The sequence below is a fragment of the Cnephaeus nilssonii genome (genome assembly GCF_951640355.1).
Source record: "Cnephaeus nilssonii genome assembly, chromosome: 12".
In the NCBI taxonomy this organism is placed as follows: Eukaryota; Metazoa; Chordata; class Mammalia; order Chiroptera; family Vespertilionidae; genus Cnephaeus; species Cnephaeus nilssonii.
In genome coordinates this window covers 23,633,926-23,646,092 of record NC_137083.1, presented here as the reverse complement: position 1 = coordinate 23,646,092, position 12,167 = coordinate 23,633,926, and the positions used below count along the sequence as shown (strand labels likewise).

The following is a 12,167-nucleotide window of genomic DNA, read 5'->3' as shown; positions in this document are numbered from 1 at the left end:
TTTAACACTTATGGCAATCCTAATTTGCTTGAGCCACATTTCAAGTGCCCAGAAGCCACATATCGCCATTGTATTGGACAGCACAGGGTTAGAGTGATTAAAGAGGCTGGAGGTTCAGGTCAGAACCACGGAGAGTACCAACATTTAGGTGATGTGGGAGTGGAAGCACATAGAGATGCCTTGTGGGGAGTTGGGGGAGGCAGTGGCCAAGAAAAAGAAATGGGAGCTGACAAAAAAAAAAAAACAACACAAACAAAACAAAACAAAACAACAACAACAAAAACAGTGTAAAGGAAGTTGGGAAAAAGAGAACTTTAAAAGAAACTCATATTTCCAAAGACTAATTCATAATCTTCCACTTGCAGACCTTCTCATCTCCCAGCATTCTCTGTCTCAGGAAAGGGCACCCCAATCCCTGCAGGGGTCAAGCAAGAGCCTAGGAGTCATTCTGGGCACCTCGCACTCCCTTATCCACTGTGTGCAATGCATCACCAGTGCCTATCAAGATGCCTCCTAAGTCTCTCTCAAATCCATCCATCTCTTTGATTCTCTATCATATTTCTACAATCTACTCCAAGTTAATATGATCTTTTGCTCAGATTACAACTAATCCCTTAGTACTCTCCATGTGTCCATTTCAGCACACTCCAATTTCTTCCTCCTCCCCCACGTTGCTGCCAGAGCAATCTTTTCATGTTCATTTTCATTTTCATTTTAATCTGAGTAAAACCCTTCAAAGCCTTTCCCTTCCCTCTGAGGTAAAGGCAGCGCTCCTTGCAAGGCTTGTGGACTCCTGTACAGTATGGTCCTGTGGCCTTTCCAGACCCAACTGTTATTATTAGTTGCTTCATCACATGCCACCCTAGCAGCATGAACCTTTATACTTCCTTGTACTTACCATGTTACTTTCTGCCACAGGATCTTTGCTTGTACTATTTTATCTGTCTGGGATGTTGTTACCTCTGCATTTTCCTAGTCAATCCTGACTCATCCTTCAGATCTTATTTTAAGCAGTATAGCTTCAGGGAAGGCTTCTCTGATTGGGTGAAATCCCTATGATAGAGGTACTGGTAGCACCATTTCCCTCTTTTTACTGAGCATTCTTTGTAATGGCAACTTTGCGTTTAGTTAATATGTCTCCCCCTAGACTGTGAGGAGGACGTCATGTGATTTTGCTCAGTTGCATATTTTCAGTGCTCAGCCAATTGAAATCATTCACTCAACCATCCATGCAGCATTTACTGAGCAGCAACTAGGGATGCTGTACTAGCTGCGGGAGGTGAACAAAACAGGAAAGCTGGTCTAGGCTGGGGAGATGGGAGACTGGAAATGCTCCTCTGGAGTTGCCCTTAGTTTACTCAGGTGTTTACCCATAGTGATACCAAGTACCTTTTAAGCAGTTCCTCTTTCATGCTTATCAGAGACAATTCATATTTTTTTCAGCTGAAGGAGTAATGAAATTCTAATAGGTGGCCTAAGCTTACACTGGATGGATAGTCCAGCTAGAGAAACCCAACACTCCTGTTTCCTGGCACGGACTGCAACCAACATCCTTCCTTTTCCTAAGACAGTAAATAATGAATGATTGCCCCAAACTCTTGGACATTTTTAAAAAATTGGACTTCACCATTTCTTGAATAATACAATTATGAACAATTTAATCAGACCATGACCTTTTCTTAACATTACAAGGATGTTTTAGCAATTGCTTTCTATTATTTCCCAGCTTTGTGTAGCACAAACTTTAATATTTTAAGTATTGGGACAAATATTCTCATAGTTTCCAACTGGAACAAAATGATGGATGAACATTTTGCAAGCGCAAAATGGTTCAAGTATAGCCAAGATACACTCTTAGCTAAAACTCAGGGACATGATGGCGCTATACAAAGACTTGGGAAAAAGTCAAGAAAGGCCCCTTTTTTGGAAAGAAGAAAAAGGGGGGGGGGGAGGAAACTAATATTTATCAAATACTTTCTAAATCAAGCTCTATTTTTAGTCCCTAACTTCTCTTGTTTGAGAGAAAGCATTATGTAAGAAGAGGCATATTGTTAGAACACATATCAAGCTAGACTTATTCTGCATTAATAATAAGAGGGATCTTCAAAGTTCTTAACTTCTGAGTAATTATTGACAATATATATGGCACTTACTATGTAACAAGTGCTACCCTAGGCGCTTCACATATATTAACTCATATAAGCCTCAAAACGACTTTAAGAGGTAGGTACTATTATTAACCCATTACAAAGATGAGAAAACTGAGGCATGGGATAGAACAGTAACTGGCCCAAGTCACAGAGCTAATACAACAGCAGGCTGAATTTGAACCCCAGCAGTCTGATTTTAGAGCCAGTGCTCTAACCACCATGCAAGCTGCCCCTTGGGACTTCTCAATTCTTTTCTTAAAGTATTTGAAAATCATCTCATCAAAGTCTAAATTCATGTCTTTGTTACAGGAAGAAAAACACAAAAGTTAGATAGTTTCAATCCATCCACAGTTGAAGATCCATCTTATGAAGACTAAGGATCTTGAAAAACAGTATAAGCCAAGAGGAAATATGCTTTTATACATGTAATTTCAGGAACACTCTATGTTTACCTGGATCAGTGTTGTCACTGAATTAGTGGTAAATGTAATGTAAATTATAATTGGCAATACTGTGATCACAAAATATAATTCTACATATAAAAACCAATTATTAACCACCTATACTATGTTTGGAACCACCATTATTTCAAATCTCTAATTACAGTCTTTTTTTAATACCTTCTACTCGGGTAAGAGAAAAGACCACAGTTCATACACTCCACCTACTTATCCCCTCCAAAAAAAAAAAAAAACTACACAATAACAAAGAATTGGTGAATAATATAATTGCAACTATACTATTGGACCATATTTTAGTAACGCTTAACTTCATTTTCTTTAATACCATTAGGTCAGTGATGGGCAACCTTTTGAACTTGGTGTGTCAAACTTCGCCAAAAACTGAGCATAACTCGGGTAGTGTGTCACTTTGAGGAAAAAACTAACTCCAAGACTCTAGTCGCAAATGTTTCATCCTCAGGAGCAGCAAATGTTTCATCCTCGGCATGCAGCCGTGTGTCATCAGAAATGGCTACGCTTGTCAGTGCTGACACGCGTGTCATAGGTTCGCCATCACTGCATTAGGTTAAACCATGTGAAATTGACAACTCAACTACGTTTAATCTACAAAAATGGCAATTCATATGGTTCAGTTTAATTGGAAAGTCATACTTTATCACACAGAAAGTCTAAGGCATTGTGTGTAATTTTCCCTAAAAGGAAGGAGCAGTCAACAACCCATCGGGAGAGCTCCTAACAATCACAGGTCTGGTGGCCACTGTTTGGACTCCTCCAGAACAAAATTAGTAGCTGGAAAATATTCAAGGGTGAGCCCTCTCCATAAATCAGAGAACAAAACATCAATTTATGAGGAGATGGGTTCATACGACAGTGTAATATGCTTCTTAAAAACTTACCCTGGAGACTGGGGACAAGGGGGGACAAGGAGAGTTGGTATTGTTTAAAGGGTACAAAGTTTATGTTGGGATGGTGGAAAAGTTTTGGGTTTACACAGTGGTGATGTATTTAATACCACTGAATGTATACTTACAAATTGTTAAAATTATACATATTATGTATATTGTACTTTATCCTTGGAATAAACTTAATTTTCCCTGTTGCAGTGTTACTATTGCAACTTACTTGAATTAATGAAAGACACTGATTTTATTTTTTAAATTCCGACATCTGAGGACGTTGCAGTAACTGATTCTATTTCACATTAGTGCCAGCTGGACTGGGCACATGGGATAGACTCAGCACCTTGGTGGGAACTATTGGCAGCATTTTGGTTTCTCTATCTGTCAGAGTTTTCACCTTAGCGGTCTCTGCATACACACCTGCACACACATTCCCACACAATACAGGCTGTCTGCTGAGAACCACATGCATCAGACAGTTGGGGATGAAAATCCGCTACCTTGAAGCCATTGGCTGGCATCCCACACGTTCTGGCAGCCACCTCTAGTTGTCACTGTCAGTTGTCTCATGTCAAGTGAGTTAACAAGCTAATTGAGAGTCCTGGTGGGCAGATGTGCATGTAGGACAAACCCCTTTCCACAAGAATCGCTGGATTACTGATCCTTTCCCTTTAATTATAGGGCCCGGGACAGAAACAGCACTTGGACTTGGCCACCTCTGAAGGAAAAACATTCACATAGTTTGGCAGCTTGGTTCTGATTCTTCATTAAACAGATATTTATCATTGAAATTGTAAAAGGGATTCTTCCTGTTGCATGGCTCTACACTGAGCGGTCACAGCTTGTTCAAAGTTGTTAGCCTGAACCAGAGGGCCCATTGTTGTTTTTGGACAACTGGAAAGCTGACATGTTCCAGGTCCTTGCACTTAAAACACTTTACATGAAGCCACGAATACAGTCACTCGGTTAGGAGAGCTATGGACTTAAAAAGAAAGTTTTGTTTGATTTATTATTCTGTACAGCACTAGGAATTGTTGACATCCACGTATGTTTCAACTGATTTACTTCCCATTGAGTTATAAGGGATTATAACCTGTTGCAAATCATGAGTTTTTAGTGGTTGAAAGCAACATCATGTTAGGAAATTGTTAGGTTTTTTAGTTGTGTGAGAACTGAAATAAGGAGAAGGTTTAAAATTCTTCACAGTTGTTCATATTTGCGGCATTGAACTACTTCCAAACCACAATTGAAATATTAGTTATGTTTAGTAGGTTGACCTATAAATCTAAGCTAACTTTGAGTCAAATCATGTATTTAAATAATTACCAAAACAACAATATACTTTTAAAACTACTAGATCTTCATTAATTATTTTTCTGTTCTAATGAAAATATTGACATTGTGTTCTAATTAAAATATCTATATATATAAAGGGCTAATATGCAAAGTGTCCCCTTGGGAGTTCGACAGGAAGAATGGAAGTTCGATCGCTCACTATGATGTGTGCTGACCACCAGGAGGTGGCACAGAACATGGAGGGCAACCAGAGGCGGCAGTGAGGTGCTGAGGGAGCGAGGGAAGGAGGAGGTGGGGAGGCAGGAAGGAGGGGTGTGGAACCATGTGGTAGCAAGGGAAGGAGGAGGCGGGGAGGCGGGGAGGCAGGGAACCTGATTGGCCCTGATCGCTGGCCAGGCCTAGGGACCCTATCTGTACACGAATTTTGTGCACAGCCCTCTAGTTGTTTTATAAAAAACAATCTAGGTTATATATCCTATCTAATAAAACAGTAATATGCAAATCATCACTCCGCTACACTCACAAGCCACGCCCACCAGCCAATCAGAAAGCGAATATGCAAATACACCTAACCAAGATGGCTGCAGCCTCAGAGAGCGGTGGTTGTTAGAACTGGGATATTGGAGCCGAAGATCAGAGGGAAAGATTGGAGCCAGCGGGGGTCCCCCACAGGTGATCAGAGCCAGCTGGGGTCCCCCACAGGTGATCAGAGCTAGCTGGGGTCCCCTGCAGGCGATCGGAGCCAGCTGGGGGGTCCATGCCCAGGGCCTGAGCCTCAGCCAGAGGCTTGCGGCTTTGGCTGGGGGTGGAGCCCGGAAGCGGAGCCAGCTGGGGGTCCCTGCAGGCGATTGGAGCCAGCTGGGGGTCCCTGCCCAGGGACCAAGCCTCAGCCAGAGGCTTGCAGCCTTGGCTGGGGGTGGAGCTGGGCGATTGAGCCAGCTGGGGTCCCATGCGGGTGATCAGAGCCAGCTGGGGGTCCCTGCCCAGAGCCCAAGCCTAGAGGCTTGCAGCCTTGGCCGTGGGTGGAGCCGGGCAATAGAGCCAGCTGTGGGTGTCTTTGGGCAATCAGAACCAGCTGGGGGTCCCTGCCCAGGGCCCGAGCCTCAAACAGAGGCTTGCGGCCTTGGCTGGGGGTAAAGCAGGGCGATCGGAGCCAGCTGGGGGTCCCTGCCCAGGGCCCGAGCCTCAAACAGAGGCTTGAGGCCTTGGCCAGGGGCGGAGCCTGGCGATCGAGCCAGCTGGGGGTCCCCTGCCAAGGGCTGGAGGCTTTAGGCCTTGGCAGGGGCGGAGCCAGAGATCACAGGGATAGGTGTGAACTACAGAGGAAATACCTTTTCTGACCGCTCATTGGCTAAGCTCCCTGTATGCCACTGGTAGTATTCTTAGTAACTTGGGTATAAAAATCCAAAAAGGTGATCTAGGGCTTTTCCACCACACTCCTGGAGAAAAAAACAAAGGTCCGCTGCTGGAGGGCTAAGAAATGTCATAACCTGCCCTACACGGTTTGGCTCAGTGAATAAAGGTTTGCCAACCGCAGAGTCCAGGTTAGATTCTGATCAAGGGCATGTACCTAAGTTGCAGGCTCCTCCCTGGCTGGGGCCCAGGTCAGGGCTCATGAAGGAGGCAAGCAATCTAAGTATTCCTCTCACTTTGATGTTTCTCTCTGTCTTTCCCTTTCTCTTTCACATTCTCTAAAAGTCAGTGGAAACATATACTCAGGTGAGGATAAAAAATAAAAAAAATAAAAGAAAGAAAGAAATGTCATATTCTATGAAAGACACATCTTGAAAATGCCTAAAGAAAGTTGTCATTTTTTCATGGTGAAGGGACTGGAGTCCGTGTTGATGAAAACACCTTGGTGGCTGCGGTGACTGGCAGTGGCTCCAGCAGCGGGGTGATGGGGCTGGTGCCTTTCCCTGATCAGCCTGGTTGTCTCTCACAAAGGGAGGCCAGACTTCGAGCGGGCCTAGGCCATCAGTAGGACATCCCCTGAGGGCTCCCAGTATGTGAGAGGGGGCAGGCTGGGCTGAGGAGACCGCCCCCCCCCAGTGCATGAATTTCGTGCACCGGGCCCCTAGTATGAACTATAAAATAAAATTAAGTCCCAAGTTCTCATGCTACTCTGAACAGAAAGTGGAAGTATAAGTAACACATTAGATTATTTAACGCTCAAGATACTTTTGATGGTTTATGTCAACCATTGTTCCATTTGTCTTTATTCTCCAAATATTTCAGAAGAATGGCCAAAATTCCTGGCTACTGCACCCTTCTCTCTGATTCCTTCCACAATCCATTGTCATCTTCAATCTCTCTATTGAAACTGCTCTCTCAAAGGTTTCTACTAACCTCAAAATTGACAAACTAATTGACTCCTTTGGCCCTTGCCTGTTGGACCTGCCTGCAGTATGCTACTGTTGACAACCCATTCCATTGAAAGCCTTTCACTCATTCGGTCAACGAATACTTATTTTTTGCTTATCTTAAATGTGCGTGAGTGTGCATATGATATTTCTTTATCTCTGTGCTCCTGACCTATCACTGGATCTTCTGCTTTAGATTTTTCTTTACAAGAGTGATGGACCCGCACATCTCTGTCTGATTCTCCTGTCAATGGTTCATATCTGACAGAAAGCTGGCAATGTTTAAAGGCATAACACATGGAAGCTCAAAGAAAACGTGATTAGCACACTGCTGGCTATCAAAATTATCTGCATATGCATTCCTAGTACCTATGTTAAGGATTGATGAGTAGCCCTCGTTTTATTTATTTCACTTTTTGGATGCAAACTTTTTCAAATATATTTTTTTAATTTAATTTATTTTCCCTATCACCATTTATTCCCTCTATGCCCTCTTCCACTTCCCCCTTCCCTAAACCATCACCACACTATTTTCCATGAGTTCTCTCTCTCTCTCTCTCTCTCTCTCTCTCTCTCTCTCTCTCTCTCTCTCTCTCTCTCTGTCTCTCTCTCTCTGTCTCTCTCTCTTCTTTTTGATCAATCCCTCCAGTACCCCCAACAACACCCACCCCAAACACACACACACCAGAACTGTCTGCCTGCTCTCTATCTGAGTAAGCCAGTCAGAGAAAGACAAGTACCATATGATTTCACTCATATTTGGAATTTAATGAGCACACTGAACTACCAAGCAAAATAGCCTTCTTTTTTACAATGACCTCTTTTCATAGAGTATTTTAAAGGAAACAGGATGTTGTATAGGGATGTTTACTAGGCTCACAGTTTTAATTTTAGAATCTGTATATTTAGCTATTACTTAACTTCATGAAAATACCAGATACTTGAAACATATCTACTGTGCTTGGGAACCTCAAAATATGGGATGAGAACAATGGAAGCTGGGCAGAGTTAGATAAGGAGGAGTGGCATGACTAAGAATCATGGTGTGATGTAGAACTTTGGTGTGTTCTGGGTGCCTAATTTGCCCTCATCACTCCTCTTGAAACATAGGTTCTGTTTTTTTCTATGTACTAGGCCCTTTGTTCATTTTTGATGGATGATGGATGTTTGATTCACTGGAGATTCTTTACCCTGACCATATCCAATTTATTCGATTGGACCAGACTGGCAACATCTCTTCATGGGTTTTCTTAACATCTCAGAAGTGAAGCTGAACGCAAGGTAAGACCAAGTTTCATACATGAAAGGACTTTGAGTTGCTTATGTTGAATATAGCACAAGAGGAAAACACTTAAGGGAAAGAAAACCCTGCAGGAAATATAGGAACATCCAAGAGTAAAATAATGGAAGAGACTAGAAGAAGGGATGCGATTCATCTATTGAGATAAATTAATATATAATATATCACCATATTTTTAATTATTTGGGCATTAACATTTAGTACTTTGCCTTGGGAAAATACACCAGGGCTATTTCCTAGTGTCCTTTGTCCTTAGCACTGAAGCACTGGCACTAGGAGATTCAACACGTCACAACCTGTGTCCTGGTCAAGCCACAGTGAGCTGTCTCTCCTTCAGGAGCACAAAGAGGGTCTTGGAAAGAGAAAATTTGCATGAGACTTGAGGAAAAAAAATACTCTTCAGAATTACCTCAGAAAAACACCAAGGAATGGCAAAAATTACCTAATGTGGGCTTACACACCCAGCATGCTCTTTTTACTTGTTCAAAACTAATGTTGATAATTTGTTCTCTCTGATTTGAAAGGCCTGCCAGCCTTGAGCCATTCTTTCCAGTTATTAGAGGGCCCATTCCATGGCCGGATGTGATAGCAACCCGAACCACCACTGCAGCCCTTAGAAGCAGGCACTCAGCTTGGACTGAGAAAGCGCCCAGTGCTCGTTCCTGAGCTACACTCTCAGTCCCGTCCTAGGATAAGTCTTCTTGGCATTCATAAGGAGAATATCTCATCCGTCTCTAGATGGATGGTATGTTCTCCTTATGAATGCCACTGCGTGACCCTCATGTATGGGAACCACGCTGAGGTGCCCTTAGAGCCAAGGTTTCATTGTGAGGAACAGCACTGTTTTGTTGCTAAGGAAACAAGGGTATTCATGGCAACATAGGAGCTATGTTACATGTGGAAAATATTAATGACAGAAATGGTTTGTGAAACAAGGCCAGAATCACTTTTTTTAAAATTATTTATCACATGCTATCTTTTTCCCCCTTTTGTTCTTTGGCCACCTTGACTGCAAACCCTTGGATGAAGAAAATCCAACCACGAGAGCAGTAGAACAGGATTGTAGTTCCTGAGAGAAACCATTCATAAATTTAAAGACACAGGCAGGCCCCATCTAGAAACTCTCAGGGAATATTCATAAATGTTACAAATCTGAAGGTATCTATTTTAAGGTCTTGTAAGAAACCAAGTATTTGAAAGAGCACATTGCTAGGGTTTTTTGCCCCCCACACAATTCTCTTCCTTCTTTTCCTGCATTTCCAGATAAATATTATAACCAAGTAGGAAGGTGCCCCTTAACAGACTGTTGTTTCCAGCCAGAGTACATTAGAACTGGACACACATGCAACTTCCATACTGTCCAAAAGAAATGCATTGGCCTCAGGTTGACTATTCCAGAAATTGAGTGATTTCCCTAAGGGGATAAATAGAATATAGTAGTTAAGAGCAGACTGGCTGGGTTTGAATCCTGACTGTGTAGACTTGGACCCGTTGCTTCAACTCTCTGTGCCTAATCTACCTAAATTCTCTTGCCTCAAAAGGTGGTATTATGTTAAATGAGAATTTAGAACTGTATCTGTACATAGAAAATAATCAGTAAATACGTGTTATCTATTATCAGAGAAGTTCTCAAATAAATAATCCTCTCTCTGCCCATTAGAAAATACAGAATTACTGGATTTTAGGGGCTTTTTTTTTCCCCGCACGAATTGCAATAGCAATTTCTTAACATTTTGTAATAAAATGGTAATGGATGAAATGTAAAACATAACTATTGAGGATAAAATAATTAATTAAGTCTGTAAGATTTAGAAGTACATTCTGGGATGGGAAATTAAATGATTCCCTGAAACCTGACTTTTAATACAATACATTAATACATGTATAAAATTTAAAAAACATAATGATCAATGTGACATGCATCTCTGGTTGACAGATCCAAAGAGAAATGGAAATTAGTAATAACATCAAGAGACCACTACATTTGTGACCAGAAACATAGCTAGAAGGAAAAATATAGCTCATTTCCACTTTACTTCCTACCAACAACTTTGAACATGCTCTAGAAATTGTTATCTTTTCAAGTGACAATGAACTGTTTGTGTTCACCTGGCAGGAAATTTGTGAATAACATCGAAGTGGTAATTTTATGTTATACTAGAGGCCCAGTGCACAAATTCGTGCATAGGTGGGATCCAGCTGGCCTGCCCCAATCAGGGCTGATCTGGCCAGCCGGCCCCACCCACTGGTCGAACTCCCAGTTGAACTCCCAGTCAAGGAGACAATTTGGATATTAGCCTTTTATAATATAGGATATCTTTTACCACAATTTAAAAAAAAAATGTTTACAATGGACGCAAAACTCTGGGGGGTGAGGGCATGTGTGGGTGTGGGGTGGGGGGGGGTAATGGTAAGATATGTACACATATAATACCTCAATAAAAAAAAATAATAAAACAAAAAAAAGAAAAAAAAAAGAAAGTAACAGAAATATAGGAAATTCATTTAATCATTTAGCAATCCTTCATTGAACATGTACTTTACTATAGATCCTGTGCTAAGTGCTAGAAATTAAAAAAATATTTAAGACATAATTGTTGATTTCAAGAAACTTCTAATGGTGAAATAAAAACAAATAAAAGAAAAAATAAAATGCTAAAAAAAATAAAAAAATAAAATAAAATAAAATAAAATGTTTAAGAGACACCCTTGGAAAATTGATAAAGTCCTCAAATACTTTTGAAAACACTCCTTGTATAACATTGTTGTGAAAGTCAAGCATGAAATGTTTTCATGTCAGAAGTTTACAAGTTCTCCCAAACACTTGATTCTTTATTTATTCTTTCAAAGAATTAATGCATGGTTGGAATGAAAAGCTAAAGTTTGTGAAATGAATTTATTTAAAAAGGAAAACCTAAGTAGTAATTGTAGGAGACACAACGAGACGTGATCAAATGGGCACCTTTTTATGGATTGCCACCAACCATCTCCCAAAGCCTCATGCCTGCTCCCACCCTACTACTTCCTCCGGTGCTCCCCAACAGCTGATGAGCAGGCTCTGCCTCTGCCTCAGGCCAGCCATGTGATCTTCAGACTTTGCTTCCCATTTTCAGAAATGAAATATTCCTTGTGGCTCAAAAATTCTATAATTCTATTACTGTTGCAAATTCCAACCCTGACCCCTGCTTTTAAGCCTCTCACAAACATGTGAAAATTATCATCTTAGGTAAACAAAGAATCCTAGAAATAAGCATGAACTGTCAAAATATATTTTTTTTCTTGCTGCAGATTTTACCTACAGCCAAAGCAATTTTATAAAAACCTTCTACTCAGTATTCCAAGGAGCTATTTCTTTCCCCCAGAGAGAATTAATCATAGGCAAGGACTGGAGAAGACACTTTCTCTAGATGAAGTTTGAACACGCTCCTGCTGAGAAGCCCATTCTATTTTAATTTGCCAATTAAAAGTGGCCTGGGGAATCACACACTGCCATTATCTCATTAAATCACTATACTTGTCACTCCCTTTCCTCTGAAAAAAGAACACTCAAGTAGTTCAACTACTCCCCACAACTTAAATTTAATAGTGCTTTTAAAATATTGGCTTTATCTAGGGTCTGTTGGGGAGAGCACCTTCGCTGTTATTACCGCCATAAATTCCATGGATCTGCAGTCACTAACTCAATTCCATTTATTGGGTAC

The 12,167-nt window shown here is 41.2% G+C and overlaps 1 protein-coding gene across 1 annotated transcript in view; it reads right to left on the bottom strand.

Annotated features, from left to right (window-relative positions):
- COL28A1 (collagen type XXVIII alpha 1 chain) overlaps window positions 1-12,167 on the bottom strand; it is a gene marked incomplete at its 5' end in the record, with an annotated part of 144,637 nt that overhangs the window by 105,759 nt on the left and 26,711 nt on the right. The window lies entirely within an intron of this gene.